At 40.9% G+C, this 17,635-nt stretch overlaps 1 long non-coding RNA gene across 1 annotated transcript; it reads left to right on the top strand.

Annotated features, from left to right (window-relative positions):
- The first annotated feature begins 710 nt into the window (after positions 1–710).
- Positions 711–12,343, top strand: LOC138737670 (uncharacterized). The gene is made up of 5 exons (XR_011341131.1): positions 711–1,201; positions 2,407–2,475; positions 4,762–4,905; positions 8,190–8,302; positions 11,097–12,343. It is a non-coding gene; the product is annotated as an uncharacterized lncRNA (long non-coding RNA).
- Positions 12,344–17,635: the final 5,292 nt, after the last annotated feature.

The following is a 17,635-nucleotide window of genomic DNA, read 5'->3' as shown; positions in this document are numbered from 1 at the left end:
TTATGTTGTTCAATCTGCCTCACATTTTAAAATATTTGAAAATACCTAAATGATTTCTTCAACAGCATTGTTTGCTTACGATATGTTCATTTCATTCACCATACTATTTTTTGGAAGCCAGTTCATAGAGTTATGTGGTAAGCTAATACAAACAAAAACTCTCAATTTCTTATTTAATCAGTAACATCTGTTACCTTCAGGCAGAAAGTACAGAAGCTTGAAAACCGCACTTCGAGGTTGAAGAACTGCTTCTTTCTAATGTTTATTTTCCAAGTAGCTGTTTGGCTGCAGCAAGTAAGAATTTTGATGCATATGTACATTGTACAATGTCTATAAACTCATTGTTAATTAACGTACCAAAAATGTTCAGGAATTTATTCCATTAGTAAAGGTACTACAGTCAAGAACCAGTATGTTGGCTGTTCCTTTCTGTGCAGATCATCTGTCTCTGGAACTTTGCTCATCAACTCTATTGCAGCAAAAATGAGCAGCTAGTAATATGAAACCCTTTTTGAAGAGTTGGCATCATTAAAGAAGTAAATATTGTGAATAAACCAATATTACAAAGAGATACATTTTGATGTAGTAAGGAGGGGCAAGCATCCTCACAAATAATCAAGTCCTTCAACTAACTGGTCCCTATTCCTTCATAATGTGTTATCTAAGCTATTTGATTATGGTGTGCATATGTGTCCAACGAGATCTGATCTTTGCTTATCCTTCCATCTGTTTTTCAGCTGCAGCCACATCGGAGTTTTCCCACCCACTCCAACACATTGAGGGCAAGTATGCCACCTTCCCTGTCTCTGTCGCTGTGCTAATTGTTGGACTTTCCCCTTTTCCATGGAAACATCAGTAGTGTTTGTTGAACAATCAAACCTACTATTTTAATCTGAGGGATGGACTGTGAGTAAGATTCCTATGAAACCTAAATATTGATACGGATATTTTAGTTAAAAAATATTCTCCTACATTTATTTCCAAAATTTTAAAATCCCCTTGCTGTTTGAATTGTTGAATTGTTGAATGACTGAGAAGATCCAAGGAATCTTTGCCAAGTACCTGGAAGGTTTGGAGGATATAATTATTTTTAGCAGAAGAGAAAAGTCTGCAAAGATTTTTGCTCATGGTTGCTACCCAATGATCTCTGTTGGAAGATATCCTGATTTAGAGCTGGCACAGATCCTGTTTATGAAGTTCGGTAAGTAAAATAAACTGAAATGAAAATGATTTTATAAACCAGATTTAACAGTCCTGAAGCTTTAATCAGAGGACTTGAGAATGTACATGAGCGCAATCACAGTAAAACTGGCACAGTGTAAATAATGCTGTGCATGTATTTTCTTACTTCCTGCTTTGGAAGCCCTCCATTATCTCTGATTCAACAAGTTACAATGGTAGCAATAGGTGAGGCTTATTCCTGTTTGCAATGAAAGGTCACAGCTAGTGCACGTCCTTGATTTTGTTTCAAGAACACGGAAAATTAATTTATGACCCTTATATATTTCCACCCTTTGAAATTAAGAGATTGCAAAGAAATATTTGTGAAATATATCTATCAGGAAAAGATACATGTTCAGAAATTAACGTGCAAACAAAGAGGAAAAAACTGGGTACCTTGTACTTCTTTAAAATGTTTCCTAAATGTGACAATTTTCATTATGACCCTAGAAACAGTGCAAGTGTGTTTTATTTCTCAAAGGCTTTTATAGAACATTAAATATTACAACACAGTATAGGCCCTTCAGCCCACAATGTTGTGCCAACCTATGTAAACATAATTGATAGCAATCTAAGTTAAACAGAATGCATGTTGACAAAGGGCTCAGGTCCAAAAAGTTGGTTATATACCTTTGCTTCCTATAGATGCTGCATGACCTTTTGAGTTACTCCAGCACTTTTGTGTATTGCACTACAGCAATTTAAACTTTTCCCTATCCCACATCCATAAACCTATATTTTAAAAATCCCCACCCACTTCTCCCCTCAATTAAATTTTGTGCAACTCTGGTGCCAGATTCCCATTCTTTAAAGGAGACTGCTCAAGGCAGACTCTTCTGTATGAATATTGTTCTGGAGAAAATGGCAGAGATGGAACCAAAAGATGGAAGGGAAACTTCATGTCACCATGTGAAATCTCTGCGCTTTAATGGGGGTGGGGTACATGAGGTTGTCCATACGAGGAAAGGTTCTTGGTAGCTGATGGTGACAAGACTCGTTTCCTGGAACAGCACATATTGAAATATAGAGCAGTGTAGCTAGGACATCTTGACCTCAAAAAGAAAAAAAAAGCATAAGTTATTGGAAATCTGAAATAAAAACAGAAACATATTTAGATGAGACAGTAGGGTGTCGAAGCTGAAAGATTATCTGCATGAAATCATCACTTTCTTTCTCTCCCCACAGATGCTGCCTGACCTGCTGTATATTTCCACTGTCTTCGGTTTTATTTCAGGAATTTACAAACATACAGAGGTGAGAGTTCTGCACACTATACTTGAAATGTACTGCTTTCAGTACAATGCTTTAGCCAGTTATGTACCAAGTTCTATTCACCCCATCCTCACTGACAGACAGTCAGAGACAACCTCTACTCCCTCCTTACTATACACAGAGAGCCAGACAATGTCAACCAGTAAGACAAGCACATCACTAATTTGCCTTTAGGTTATCCAGTCTGAGGTTGAACATACTGATTGGTCTGAGGGAAAAAGACCTCCCTGTGCTGGGCACTGTGGCAGATAGGTCTATGCTCCAGGGAGATAAAGGAATCCAGGGTATCCAAGTCTAATATGTATCTTCCACATCACATACTCTTTTTATTAAAATGACCTCTCCACTTTAATGGTGCTGCATTTATATTAAACATCCATACATGCAGCATTGCCTCAATATTTTTTGTGTTTTTCTTCATTTTAGAATCTGGGCATTGTTGGCAAGACAAACATTTATGATCCTTTCCTAATTCCCTTTATGAACATTTTGGTAATTTGCCTCCTTGAATCACTGCCATTCATGTAATGGAGGGATTTCCACAATGCTGTGGGGAAGAGTTTGTTATCCACTTTTGTATTGATGTACCAAACACAACTCTACTCACTGGCCAAAATCATTTAATATTTTCAATATATGAACTAGCATTTATATTGCTGGGGAAAAGCCTCTGAAATTTAATTCTGAAGTTTAGCAAGGTATGATAGAACCGGTGAAAATTTAACGCAGAAGCATTAAACTTTCTGCAGAGGGTATTTACATTTCCACAGCTAGAAACCATGAGGATGTTGGTTTAATTAACCTGTTATCCATGAAATAGCCTTTTCGCTATTTGGATGTTCAAACATAAGAAGCTGCCGACCAAATCCATGGCCATTGAATTATTTACTTGTTATACTTGGTCACAGCAATTTATTGGATCTCATTCTTACATCATTTGATCTATGATATATATTTCTTCTTGTCTTCTGGATAGACTTTTGTCATATTAATAATAGAAGAGGTGATCACATGGCAGAACATGTGGCAAACATGAGAGAACAATTGAAAGATGGTGTTGAGGGCTAAGGATCATAAGTGAATGGAAACAGTTTTAATATATGACAGTGGTGTGAATCAAGACAATTTTCATACTTTAGCAAAAAGTAGTCATTTTACATTCTTACTAAAGGACCTGAAGCACCACTGGTACGAGATGGTGTTGATAGCATTTGCATCTTATGTACCTGCATCAGCAATAACAAAATGAGGAAAAAGAGAAAGAGGATGAGTGACTGTTGTTCGGGTTCGTGTGGGTCCCACAGATTAAGAAGCAGATTAAAGTGCAGGTACAAAGCACATATTTATTTCAAGGATGGAAATAGGACAATAATGTTGATATGTTAGGCAAACCTCTACACACAATGAACTGGTACATACAATGATCAGGGAAAAATCACTACAATGTCCCACCACCCTTTAACTCGGTGCAGGTACAGCTCTATGCTACAAGGGACACTAATTAAATGCTCCCAACCCTTTTAACAGTGCACATCTTACCAACAGTTTCTCCAGCACCCTTCCAGATTTCTAGGCCTGGAGTGAAGCAGGGTGGTCCCAAGATGGCAAAGAGAAAGGACAAAGAGCACATGGCACCTTTATAGTGCTGGAGGGACAAGTCCACATCATTTACTGGGGGCCAATAGCTCAGTGGCAGGAGGGTTAATCTAATTAAAATAGCCAATGGTCCAAGGCCAAGTACAGGCAGGCTGGAGAGTGCAATCCAAGTAATTTACATGTGGCCAACAGCAAAGTGCGTACTAATGGGTGGGGTGGAACCAAACCTTGATTGGCAGCTGATGTGACTGACAGCCACAACCCTTCCCAATATAGTGACAATCATATATGAATCTATCCCCACAAAATCCATGTAGAATTTAGAAGCTTTCCACTAATACAAAACACATTAACACAAATTAAAGATGCCACAAAAATAAAATAAAAAAATAAATTTAAAAGGAAGATAAATAAAATAAATACTAAATATTCTCAATATGTTGTCTGTCAGTAGACTAGGCAGATCTTTAATGGTCTGGTAGCAGTGTTATGGTTCAGATTATATGTGGACATTCAAGAACCTGAAAGAGAGCGTTATTAAACTGGAGGTGCCAACAGGAAATTGGTGGAATAAAAACAGAACGTATTGGAAATATTCAGCATCTCTAACAATTGCAGTTCTGACAAAAGATCATCAACTCAAAAGCACTAATTCTCTTTCTCTCTCCACAGGTGTAACCTGAATTGTAGAATATTTCCTATCATATTGTTAATATTCCAAGAAAAGAAATGGTGTTGGCAGATGTACAAACTCTCCTATTACCTTGGGACAAATAAGTTGAGAAATCTTCAGTAAATGTGAAGATATGCCTGCTGGTAAATACAATACAAACCAGGCTAAGAAGACAGATAAAGATCGGGATTTGTAGATGCATTCTCAGCAAATGTTTCTGAGCAGTTCTGAAAAGATAGGAAAAATAAAGATTAATCAGAGATGATATCACACTGAAGCAGGACATTCCCTGGCTAGAAAATTATCATCCCAAAAGAGATGCAAGGAAGAAATACTCCAGACTATGTGATTAGGTCACAGGTGTAGACAGATGCAAGCTGTATACAGTATTAATATCTGCAAAGGCAGAGAAATAATTGAGTCCCTTCAGCTTCTCAGTATTTATTCAAGATTCCACCATCTGCCATTTCTTCATCTCTGATAGGCAAACAATGATGCTACAAAATCAGAAAAGACTGGAAACACTCAGCAGGTCAGGCGATATCTGTGTGAAGAGATGCCGGATTAACATTGGAGGTCCAAGCTCTTTGTTGAGTTTAAAACAGCTTGTAACATTAACCTGACCTGGTAGCATTTTATGTTTTTATTTTGGATTTCCTGCAGCCACAGTTTTTTTTTTTGTTGTCAACGAGCTATTTGAGCTAGTATTACCAAAACGCACAACAAAAAAGAGATATTGTTGGCTTTGAGATCTTCCCCTTGACCCTCCCTTCAGGTTCCATGGGGATTACTTTGATCACACACAATCAAGAATGGTACTTCATAGTCTAGCCTCCTTTCACTCGGAAGCTTGATTAATTTGGGAACCACAATTACCACAGCAGTTTGAATGCTGTTTTCAAAGCAAGCGATTCTTGGAAGCCAATATATGACGACAGCAAACTATTCTTCTCCTGAGAAAATAGAGAGATTTGAAGAGAGTTAAGTGTTCTCCAGTTATGATCTGACTCCTACACTCTTGGAAAAGACATGGTTTCATAAGAAAGCAATAGCAAACAGCCATGAGGACCATAATCAAATGCAGATTGTTTTTCTGCTCTAGATTCCAGCATCTGAAATCTCCCATGTGTCTTGCATCAGAACTGTCCTTTTTTCCTGGTATAATAGCAGAGATTTCTCAGGGCTGTCTGTGTGGAGAACAATAGAAAATGTGGACTTTGGGTTAGTGGCCTACCCACATTTTCATATTTCCTTACAGTGCTGATTGACCATTCAGCCCATCATTGCTCAGATCAGTCCAATCAATCCCATTCTCTCATATATTTTGCTGTAACCTATTCTCTCACATATATCCTTTAGCCACTAATGTCCATGCTCCCACCACTGATAAATGCCACTAATTTTCCTATCACTCACTAATTATTTTCTTTTGGACTCCATCTTATCACAGACATCCCTTTTGTTCTTCATACTCAATGCCCCCAAACCTCTTCTGAGCAACTTATTGTGGACCAGAGAATTGCACTGTATTCCAATGTTATCGGTGCTGATAAAAGGTCAGCAACTTGAAATGTTAACAGTTTCTGTTGCTACTGTTTGCTGCCTGAAGTAACAAGTATTTCCTCCATTTTCTGTACTTATTTCCTTTTTCACACTGTTGGGAAAGGTTTAAATTATATCCCAGAGATTTCAGATTAAGCTAATCAGTTGAACCTTCCATTTCATCTCACACAAAGTTTTAATTTTTAAATCTAAAAGCTACTTTAAGCTAACCAGGATTTCTCAGGCTGTGCCATTGTGTGCAGAAGATTTTTGTTCTATTTAGTGTTAGAACCATAGAATATTACAGCTCAGAAACAGTCCACTTTGGGACTTCTCGTCTGTGCTGAACCATTTTTTTTCTGCCTAGTCCCACTAACCTGCATCCATTCCACAGCCCTCCAAACTTCTTCCATCCATGTACCAATCCAATTTCTTCTTAAATGTTTAAATTGAGCCCGCATTCAACATTTCAACTGAAAGCTCATTCCACACTCCCACCACTCTCTGTGTGAAGATGTTCCCCCTAAACCTTTCCCCTTTCACTCTTAACTCATGTCCTCTGGTTTGTATTTCACCAATCCTCATGGAAAAACCTTATCTATATTTACTCTGTCTATCCCCCTCATAATTTTAAATACCTCAATCAAATTCTGCCTCATTCTCTGTGCTCCAGGGAATAAAGTCCTTACCTGTTTAACCTTTTCCTGTAACTAAGTTCCTGAAGTCCAGGCAACATCCTAGTAAATCTTCTCTGCATTCTTTCTATCTTATTATATCTTATAGGTGACCAAACTGCACACAATAATCCAAATTTGGCCTCACCAAATGTCTATGTATTGTTCAGATGGCTGGCTCCACCCTCACCTACCCCAATATAAACCCTGGTTTTCCCACCCTAACTCAGATTTACCTGAGGACTATTGTATCTACCAGTCATTGATTGTAAGCTATTACAAGCATGTTTGTACTCCTCACTTGTCTCTGAGTGCAATCAGTCACATTACAATTTTAATAGCTTAACTTTGAAGAAGGGTGGAAGCCCTGTTGAAGCCAGGCATGCTTCAACCCTTTTCCCCAGAGGCCCCAGAGGAATTTGCCTACTGGTTGGAGTGCTTCCAGTCCTACCTAACAGCCACACAAGATGTCTTCAACTCTGATAGTCTCTGAAGATCCGCACTTCTCTCTCAAGTCAGCCCCAAAAGGTATGCTGTCATCAGATATTGTGCTACCTACGAGTCAGCCTTAGAAGGCTTGAAAGCCCATTACATGAGGCCCCAGAATGACATGCTGGTGAGGCACCAGCTCTCTCAACATTAGCAATGTCCGGGTAAGTCACTGGATGATTATGTCCTTGAACTGTGGGCCCTGACCAGAGAATGGCACTATAAAGCAGTCACAGCCCAGGTGAGAGAGGAGGAACTAATCTGGGACACCCTCATGGCAGGAGTGAGTTTGAGGTACGTGAGGCAGCAACTGCTAGAGTTGGGGAAGAAAGACTTGGCCAGCACTCAAACAGGCCCAACTCGGAACTGACAACATCACAGGCGAAAGTGGTGCCTTTTCAGAGGACCCGCAATCCCCACAGCCCCAGTGCTGACTGTTGCAACCACACGCTACCAGGGAAGCTACTTCTGTAGACAGGCACAGCACCCTCATAGCTGATGCCCCGCAAAGGACACCATGCGCTCAGGATGCAGTAAGCGAGGGCACTGGGTGAGGGTCTTCAGCGCTAAGGGGAACCCAAAGAGGACAACCGAGTATGTGACCCCCGAATTGGCATGCAACCTGTGCCCGAGTTTTGAAGTGTCGGCCTCAGCCTCTCCGTGCTGCTCGCCATCATCATCTCTCTGTGCCTCATGGTCAACACCATTTTGTCTACCTACAGGCCAAGAGGAGAGAGTCGACATCGGTATGGGGAGCAATGGGGTTTCCGGTTCACTGGTATCGGTCGTCCTGGATCAGGCAGAACCTCACCAATTGAATAACTTGATGATGGAGGTGAGGGTAAATGGACACTTGACTGCTTAGTAGACACTGGCTCCACTGACAGTTTTATAAATTCTGCGACTGCTCAGCTGTACAACTTAAAAGTGTACCCGACAAACTATTGTATTTACCTAGCATCGCACTCTCACTCTACGACTATCCAGGGGTATTGTATAGTACATCTAACTGTAAAAGGAGGTGAATCTTGTAAGTTCCAATTATATGTACTGAAGGATTTGTGTGCTTCTGTGTTGCTGGGACTGGACATCCTGTGTCACCTTAAAAGCGTAATCATGGAATACTCTGGCACACTTCCTCCAATCACTTTGCAGACAGAGGGTCCCAAAAACCAGATGTCACATGCAGTCTCTCCACCTTAAATATTATTTCCCCCCCCCCCCCCCCCCCGTTACCCCACAGTGTTTCCGAACCTGACTCCCGATTGCAAACCAATAGCCTCAAATAGCAGGTGATACAGTTTGGGGGATTCGGAATTTATTATGGCCGAGACATAGTGGCTGCTCAAAGAAAACATCACTGAGCCCAGCAACAGCCCATGGAGAGCCCAGGTGGTAGTGGTAAAAGGAGAAGAAAAGTCCAGGCTAGTGATTGACTATAACCAAACAATTAATCGTTTCACACTCCAGGACGCATAACCGCTCCCTCGAATTTCGGACATGGTAAGTGAAATTGTACAGTGTCTGATCTATTCGGCCATTGACCTGAAAGCTGCATACTATCAGCTACCAATCCATTCAGCGGACAGCCCCTACACAGCATTTAAGGTAGATGGACGTCTTTATCAGTTCCTGAGTGTCCCTTTTGGTATTACTAAGGGGGTCTCGGTCTTCCAGAGACAGATGGACAAAATGGTCGATGAGTACGGGTTGAAGGCCACCATCCCTTATCTCGACAATGTCAACAATTGTGGACACTCTCTGGAAGACCACGACACCAACCTCCAGAAGTTTCTCACACAGCCAAGGCCCTGAAACTAACGTACAACTTCAGTAAGTGCGTGTTCTGACCAAATGCCTGGCGATTCTGGGCTATATGGTGGAAAATGGCATCATTGGTCACAATCTCAATCGAATGTGCCCCCTGTTAGACCTCTCAATCCCGAAGACCATTAAGGCCTTAAGGAGATGCCTGGGTTTCTTTTCTTACTGCGCCCAGTGAGTCTCTCTCTACACAGATAAGGTCCACCCCCTCATAAAATCCACCTCCTTCCCATTATCGGCTGAAGCCCAGGCAGTTTTTGATTACGTTCGGAGCTACATTGCAAAGGCCACCATATATGTGGTGGAAATGAACCCACCCTTCCAGGTGGAAAACGATGCCTCTGACGTAGCTCTGGCTGTTACCCATAACTAGGCAGGCAGGCAGGCCAGTAACTTTTTTTTATTCCCTGGACCCTACAAGGCCACAAGCTTCAGAATGCATCAGTGGAGAAAGAGGCCCAAGCCATCAGGCACTGGAGGCATTACTTGGCACACAGAAAATTTACACTGCTCACTGACCAACGATCAGTGGCATTCATCTTTAAAAATGCAAAAAGGGGTAAAATAAAGAATGACAAGATTGCTAGATGGAGGACCAAACTCTCCACCTATAATTATAACATAGCATACGGGCCAGGTACTCTCATTGAACCTCCAGATACCCTGTCAAGAGGAAGCTGTGCTTCTGCACATACCGGCCATTGTGGTCACTGCACGATGAGCTTTGCCACCCAGGCATTACCCGCATGGCTCATTTCATCAAGGCATGAAACCTGCCCTACTCCATTGAGGATATCAGGGAAATGACCAGGTCCTGCCAGTTCTGCGCTGAAAACAAACTGCACTTCTATTGCCCCGACAAAGTGCACCTGATAAAGGCATCCCATCCCTTCAAACAACTCAGTGTCAATTTCAAGGGTCCTCTCCCTTCCACCAACGGAAATGTGTACTTTCTCAATGTCATAGACGAGTATTTACATTCTCCGCTCGCCATTCCCTACCCTAACATGACCACTACCACAGTCATCAGGGCCTTGCACTCTATTTTCACCCTGTTTGGGTATCCCAGCTATATCCATAGCAACCAGGGCTCATCATTTATGAGCATTGAGTTACACCAATATCTGCTTATAAGAGGTATCGCCGGGGGAACAGACAATTTGAAAAAGAGAATGAAACTATATGGAAGGCCTTGAAATTGACTCTCCGGTCCAAGGGCCTTCCAGACACATGCTGGCAAGAAGTCCTACCCATGGTGCTCTACTCCAGAAGGTCGCTCTTCTGCACCGTGACCAATGCAACTCCTCACAAGCTTATGTTCACTTTCCAGAAGAAATCCATGTCCAGGACTACTCTCCAGGCTTGGCTAATAGTACTGGGGCAAGTCCTGCTGTAATAGCATGTGAGGAGGATCAAGACAAACCCCTGATCGAGGAAGTGCATCTGCAGCACACCAACCCAATGTATGCCTATGTGGCATACCTTGATGGAAGAGAGGACACCGTCTCGAATTGAGACCTGGCGCCCACCAGAAATGAGGATCTGATGCCTGAAACGAGCCCGGAACTACCAATACCAAGGGTTCTGGATGACTCTGCTCGGGAAATGGTCCAATCCACTCCTCGACCAAAGCCGGAGCCCTCGAGACCCAGTAAACCTGCACCACAGGGGGTATAGGAAGTTCAGGAAGGCCTAAGTCCTCCAAGACTGAGGCGCTCAGCCAGAATAACTAGACCCCCTGACAGACTTATCTTGTAAATATATTAGTTTTTTTTTAATGTATTGTCCCTGTTTTTCACCTGCAGGTTCTATTCTGAAGGAAGGGGAGAATGCAGTGAACTGGAACTCACTGTTCATGTATTGTTCTGATGGTTGGCTCCTCCCTTGGCTCCACACTCACCTCCCCCAATATAAACTCTGGTTTTCCTGCCTTACCTCAGATTCACCTGTGGACTATTGTGTCTACGGGCCATTGATTATAAGCTATTAACAGTGTGTTTGTACTCCTCACTGGAGTACACTGAGAGTAGTCGTGTTACGCCAATGTCTTATATAACTTTACCATAACATCCCAATTCCTATACTCAATACTTTGATTTATGAAGGCCAATGCATCAAAAGCTGTCTTTACAACTCTATCCACCTGTGATACCACTTTCAGGAAATTATGTATCTGTATTCTCACATCCCTTTATCCTACCGCACTGCATTTACTGGGTATGTCCTTTCTTGGTTTGTTCTTCCAAAATGTTTTTGAAGAATTTTAGTAAAAACCTGAAATGTGCATAAAAATTGTGGCACAAATTAGAATTATACAAATCCAAATTTATTTCACGGGCTTCTCTGTTGACTTGAAATGGTGAAGGAAACAAATTATATTCCTGGATATATCCCAAATATATTCCCAGATTCCAGTGCAGAAAAACACCACTTGGCCCACCATTCTTGCATCAGCCCACTGACAGTGTTTAAGTATTACATACTTAAGCACATGATCAAACTTTTGTGCACAGCTCAGTATTACCAAGTGTTTTTTCCTTTGAATCTTCAGTTATTTCTTTGTAAGTATGAATAAACTCTGCATGAACAGACAGCAAGCAAATTGGCATCAGCAATAAAATTGTCACCATATTTTTCTACCTGTCAAAGGACCCAACACATTGATTAACTCCATAATACTACTTGAGTGATCCTTGCATTTCCCAGCCAGAATATATTTGCCAAATAAGAGAGAACTGCTTTAGGATCAGAGATGTGTTAATATCCAAATACCCGTCAATGCTGTTGTTTTGTGAATTTCTTCCCACATTCAAACAATTTGTGTTTTTCTAGTATCCTAGTAGATTGTCATTGAATAATTTCTGTTACTTTTATGGTCATTTTTTTTTTCATGTGCATTTAATCTTTCTATTCATGGGCCCCTGTGATTTGTGAAACACAGAACTCACATATGGTCAGTATTTTCTCCTGCCCTCATTGAATGTTTGTGCAATTGCACTTTCCAGTGGGACCTCTGGATAGCAATCAAGAGTGGAAAGCTTGGCAAATTTTTCGACTCCACACCCAGGGGGTGGGGTGGGGGTGGTGGTGTGTACAGTGGAGTGGTGAGGGGGAGTTGAAGTTCATATCACCACCCTGGCTAAGATCAGCTAATTCAGTGCAGATTGTCGGTCGAATCTGGTCTGCACTGTTTAGTTCCAAGCTGAATGTTTAATCTATCAAGGAAGCCTTCTGCGTCTGTTAAGTTTACAGTTGTCCACTTCTCTTGCTGCGATGGATTACAAAACCACCCCCTCACTTGAGTGGAACCAGACAGAAAGTGAAATGATCTTGAGTTTTGTGTAAACTTCCCCAACATACTGAAAGAAAATCTTAGCTCTTTTACTCATGCAGAATATTGGAACCACTTCCCTGCCCCCACCCTGTACCTTTACCTCCCCAAAGTCACAAGGACATTTACCCAAGCTCTGACATATTTTATTAGTGTCCCACAGAATCACATCAAATTAATTGTTTGTGGAGACAATAATATTCCTCAGAATTATATGCTGAGGATTGTGTTGTAGTTCAAAAAAACTGTGTATATAAGGGTCTGATTTCTTTATGAATACTGAATGAATGCTTCTTGTAACCCAAGTAAGAAATCCTGGGCCAGCTTGTGCTGAATCTTGCCAGTAGTTCAAATGGGAAATGCTGGCATTCAGCTGTTGAAAGTGAGGCAACTCCCACATTACCATGCACTCACTGTCAAATGTGGGGCTTGCTGACAGATTCAGGGGGCCAGATTTCTCTGTTCACCCTCCTAATGGATCCCCATTGGTGCCAGCAAAGAATCCAGTCTTACTGATATTCTGCAGTGTTAAGCCTCTCAGATCTATGAATAGTCAGACCTGGTGTAGGAGTTGAGATTACAGTAATTTTGGAAAGGGCACCAAGGCAAACATTTAGAAGGCAGAGGGAAAGGTTACGTTGGCTTGTTAAAAAATATTTTCCTTTAGCTTGATATTTTTTTTATACTACTAATAAGTGTTTATAATGATTTTAAATGTCTCTCCGTGTTTGGAACATTTTAAAAAAGTACTATAATAATAGACAATTTTCACATCTGGCAAAGTTGTACCCCCCAAAGTTTACACCTGTCCATAGTGAACTGTTGTTTACTCATTTATCTGGCTTTGCCCCCTTGCTGTGACTGTACCCATGGCTCCACCGACTTGACCATGTATAAAGGTTTCAATGCCATAACCCCTACCCCATAAGCCTGGGTCACAGCATGGAATACACTTCAAGTTTATTGTGAATAAAAACCTGTCATTCTGTAACTCCAGTCTTCCGAGTTATTGATAATGCTTCACTGTCAAAAACCTTCAGTGTTGTTTATGGGCCTCAACTTTGTCCCTATATGGCTTACACCATCTATCACCATGCCATCCAGACCACACTGCTGCACTCTGGAATGGAGTTCGACACTGTGTCCAGTCCTGGTAGTATGTTTGAGGACAGATTGTAGGTACAGATTCCATACAAGGATACCAAGCCAACATGATCTGATCCTTTCTTCAGCACTCATATCTGAGATTCTTGTGGCTTGTTCTGGGCTGGATGCTAACTACAGAACATGAATAGGGTTGAGGATCGAGGCCAGGCTCTTGATTTGGGGAGAGAATGAAAAAAAATGCTTTGGGTCCGGTCAGGTTGATAATCAGGAAAATAGCAAGAGAGAGAGATTGGTGATGGGAATGAGGGGGGCTTTGCTGGCTGAGGAGCCTGGTCCCATGAGAAATCCAGTAGTATGTAGACAGAGGCCAATCAGAGGATCAGGTGAATGGAAGTGGCGCTGAAGGCTTAGCGTAATTGGAGGCTCAGAGAGGAGATAGTTGGGTTGATGGCATGGACCCTAGATTGAGAGGACCAATGTTGAAAATCAGTGGATGATTTTCCACCTTTGTGGTATTCCTGTCTAGAGCTCATTACAAAAAAAAACTTGTTGCCCAATTATTTTCAGGAGAACACTGCAAGATAAAAGAAAATGTATATTCAATGGATTACTTTAAAATAGAGTGGTAGTAATTAGGTAGGCAAATAAGACAGTACTTTGCATTGCCAAAACCCACAAATTGAAATGAGAATTTTTGGACTGAGGAGATGCAGGGTGTTAGTTGAATTTTCTGGGCTAATTAATTGTCCTAAAAACAGTGAATGTAGATATTTAATAGCTGCCTTGGCCACCAGAAAGGTTTTGATTTAATGCCTCATTGAAAGATAAAAACTTTAACAATGCAGCATATCCCATATATAGCAGGATGTCAGTTTAAATCCTCAGCCCAAAAATTTTCAGTTCAATTTGTGGGTTTTATTAGCCCTGAGAGATATGTGTGCCAAAATTATCTTGAAACAATTTCAAGTTTACATTTGCACAAGCATTCAGTGGGCACGTACTTTTGTCATAGGGGAATAAAAATCGCACAACATAAGATTTTTGCACTAGCTGACTATTAAAAAGTAAAGGGAACATTGTTTCTAAGCTGTACAAATCCAAGTTTTTCATGTGTGATACTCGAGTGGCTGTCACTATGTGAGGAGAAAATAGTCGAGTTATTTTGAAATGATTTTATGCGACACATAAAAATGCAAATTGTAAATATTTTATTTTTTAGTATTTTGAATTTAGTTGATAAAGGAACTCAAATGTGTATTAATAATTAATCACTATGTATAATTTCCAAGATAGTTATCTCAAATGTCACCTAACTTCTTCATAAACCAAACATCAACTTTTTAATAATGACTACCACTCTATTTTAAAGTAATCCATTGAATATACATTTTCATTTTCCTTGCAGCCTTCTCCTGAAAGACATCAGCTGAAATTAGTAGACCATTTACCTGCAATGGGCCAGTGCAACAGGCCTGATCTTGGTGCTGCCGATGTGCATTTTAGATTTAAATCAGTGAGCAAGAAATGGTGGTCAGATATAAGAAGGTTGACTGGCATTCCTGAGCAACTCAAAAGTTGCAGATACTGGAAACTCGAACTGAACAAAGAATAGCTGGAGGAACTCAGTAGGTCAGACAGAATCTATAGGAACTGAAGAAATGGTCTGTCAAAGTTTTGGGTCTGAATCCTTCATCAGAACTAAGATCAAGTTGGGGGAAAGAAGCTGGGGGAGAGGCCTAGAGGTGACAGAGGACAGAAGATGTGAGAGGTGGAGACACAGGTTGATGGAGAAAACCTTAGGAAGAGGGGGAGGAAAAAAAGTTAGAGAGAGAAAATAATTAAGTCTAGAAGTAGGTAAAGAAGAGGTGGAACTGTTAGAAATAGATGAAGGTGGAAGTTACCTAAAATAAACCAAAAAACAAATCAATGTTCATGCCATTAGGTTTAAGGCTGTTTGGGGGGAATATGATATGTTGTTCTTCAAGTTTACAAATGGCCTTATGCTGATAGTGGATCAGGCCAAGGGCATACATATAATTATAGGAATAGTTGGAGGAGTTGAAATGTTTGGCTACAGGAAGATTAAGTTTAAGCCCACAAACAGAATTTGGCATTACAGCTCACTGACCCTAGAGTTAATTATGTAACATCAGCTATTGCCTTCAATGCAGTGGCAGATTAGAAATGCTGGAGGACTTCAGCTGGTCGTGTAATGTTCACAAGAGGTAAAGATAACTTGAAGAAGGGCTCAGCCTGAAACGTCGGTAATACATCTTTACCTCCTACGGATGCTGCGAGACCGGCTGAGTTCCATCAGCATTGGAATTTTACAACTCAATTTCCAAATGCAAGTTCGGCTTCTCCCTTTGTTTTGCTGAGATTCCATTCAAAACAATTTATACATTACACGTTTACTACAACTGTTGCACGAATAAAGACAGACCAAATATCCCCTGCAGCGAAGGAATGAATTAGGCTTTCATTTATTAATAAAACTTGATTATACAAAATCACAGAACAATGATGATTAAAAACATAGACATATTAAAGTTCAAACAATCACTATCACCTTTGGTTGTATTATTTGAAGAGAAATCATTGATTTAGTTTAATATTATATAAATCCAACAATTAATTTAATGTACAACCTTTTTTTGCTGACCCTGTCCTCTGTCCTGCTAGGCAGGGAGAGGTCACGTCCCTGTCCTGCTGGACAAGGCTATGTCACTGTCCCTCAGCCTCATCCTGCTAGGTAGGGAGATATTGCACCCCCTCACCCAATCCCATGTTCTGCTGGGCAGGGAGAGGTCGTGACCCCGTCCCACTGGGTAGGGAGAGGTCAGCATGGTCAGCTCAGGCCAGGTAGGCGATCACAGAAACCTGCCACGGCCCCGGGTGCAGACGCGGGGAGGAAGGCCCATGAATGTCCCACCGGGTTTCTGCAATGCTGCGGCTATGGCGCACCATTCCTCCAGTGCTCCTGTATATTGGTGCGCTCTTCTCCAACCTGCAACAATGTGGTACATTTTTGCTACTTTATAAATAGTTTTGACGCCGTCATGATTTCATTAGCACAACAGAAAAGAATTGCTTGGTTGTCTCATTGGCCCAGAACTTTTCGTCTGATGGGAGGCTATGGGCTATCTGCAATTTTTAATGAAATCAAACAAACACAGAGGATGTAGGAGAATAATGAACCTCACTGTTTTTGTTAAGTTAATCAGACCATAATTCGTCAGGGCCCCTGTGGTGGTACATCACCAGCCTTACTGCAGGGGGCGACCTCTGAATAAAGCCTGTGGAACAGACTTTATGTTTTGTGTGTTTGCTTCTATTAGATAGCCCACCTTACCTTCAAGGTCCCTAGGCTCCAGCCTTCTCAGCCTAATGGTTAATCCACCACTGCTTGAATACATTTTTATAGACAGTTTTTAAATCTGAGATTTTCATGACCTTTTTTGTCTCTCTTGTACATAAGCTTTTTACTTGCCAATGTAGCCTTCAAGACAACTTTTCTTTTTGGTTTATACAACAAGATCTTGATATTTTTCTACAAGTCTCCTCTCCTGACTTTGGCAGAGTCCAGAGAACCCAAGAGAAATGGGAATAATGAAGGGAGATGGAAGCATCGACAGAATTTCAGTCTGTTTGTTTTCATCTCTGAAATGAGCTTTAAAGGATGCATTTATTTCCACATTTTTTTTCCTCTGTGCACACAGTGAAAATTTATCACTCCTGAATTATTTCATGTAATGATATTTAAATGATAAATTCAGTTTAATAAATTCATCAACACAAATGTGAGCCTTGCGTGTATTAAGTTTCACAGAAGTAGAAGCAAGACCAGACAAGTTCATTTGAGAAAAGATACTTTGTATGATGCAAATGTTATATTGTATCACGTGG

Source organism: Narcine bancroftii, chromosome 6, assembly GCF_036971445.1.
Source record: "Narcine bancroftii isolate sNarBan1 chromosome 6, sNarBan1.hap1, whole genome shotgun sequence".
NCBI lineage: Eukaryota > Metazoa > Chordata > Chondrichthyes > Torpediniformes > Narcinidae > Narcine > Narcine bancroftii.
This window is presented reverse-complemented; position numbering and strand designations above follow the sequence as displayed.